Here is a 1,474-nt window from a genome sequence, read left to right on the forward strand (position 1 = left end):
ATGAAATTTGCAGGTAAATGGATGGAACTAGAAACTGTTATACTAAGTGAAGTAACACAGACTCAGAAAAAACAAACAAACAACAAAAAAAAACCGGCATATGTTCTCCCTCATATGTGGATCCTAGCACCAAATCCTTATAAGTGAATATGTATCCAGACATAATTACTGGAACCAGGATAATGAAGAGAAACCAGGAAGTAAAGGAAAAGAAAGCATATGAAAGAGAACAATAGGAAACAGGTGTTAACAAAGGAGATATGGACAATAATGGGGTTATTTTAAGGGGAGGGGAGAGGGAAAGTTATACAAGGAACCTAGGGGATAAAGGGAAAGAAGGAGCTCAAGAGAGGTAGGACCATAGAAGGGTATTATTAAGGGAGAAATGGAAAACACAGGGGCACCTTAAATGGGGAAACCATGATGGAAGGGTTAAACAATGTGAGAGATAAACAATGCCTAGCTAGTTTTAGAAAACCAGAGGGAACCATATTAGGCCAACAATCACTGACAAATTACACACATACAACCAGATCAAAGAATGTAACATATGCCTAGGCAAGGTTTATCTGAAAGCATTTGGTCTTTGCCCAAGCTCTATCTACATGGCATATGGTAATTAAAAGTATCAGACTGGTGGAACTAACCTTGGATGTTTAACAGCCATACTTTGAGGCCTACACTAATCTGGTCAGAGGGACTCAAAGGACAGTTTTTCGCTCCTTGCCCTTCAAGGTCAACTAAGTTCCAGGGGACTATGAACATCTTTCAAAATATCCTGTAACTGTGGTGAGTCACCTGTCCTCTTGAGCAAGGGGGTCATGGAGACCCCACCAGATGGACCTGAACCAGTGTCCCATCTACAAAGAGGAGGGTCAACACAGAGGAAACATTTCTTCCATGCTTCCAAGGAAGCCAGCCATGGTCAAGCAGGACCTTTGACTTATCTTCACATAGACTGAAGTGGTAAAAGACAACACAGAGGACAGTAACAGGGATGACAGAGTATATGGGCTCCAGTATATGGGTGTGGGGAGGCTATGGGAGGGTGCCATTTGGGAAGTGGGTATACAGATGTCTAAGACTGTGTGGGATGTTCTGTATGATATACACACAGAAAAATCAACAAATTAAAAAGAGAAAGACATACTTGAGGAGGAAGCATAAAAATTTACTTCATGTTAAATAGTAAACATTACCAGTAAAATCTACCTGATAACTTTATATCCATACTCGGGTACTAAGGATCCAAGTGTAACAGACTATGACTAGTAATCATCAGATACACAGAGATTAAACACACATGCAAACATCTAAGTGTTAGTATCATTAAAAATGTAGGAAACAGTATATTTTTACATGAAATGGAGATCTTTAAAGGGTAAAAACTCATTCAATTTTGTATCTTACAGGGTTTATACTGAGTTCAATATTGTATAACTGTATTAATTCAACTGTGAACCTAAAAATTTGC

This window comes from Nannospalax galili, unplaced genomic scaffold (genome assembly GCF_000622305.1).
Source record: "Nannospalax galili isolate Female #2095 unplaced genomic scaffold, S.galili_v1.0 scaffold336, whole genome shotgun sequence".
Classification (NCBI taxonomy): Eukaryota; Metazoa; Chordata; class Mammalia; order Rodentia; family Spalacidae; genus Nannospalax; species Nannospalax galili.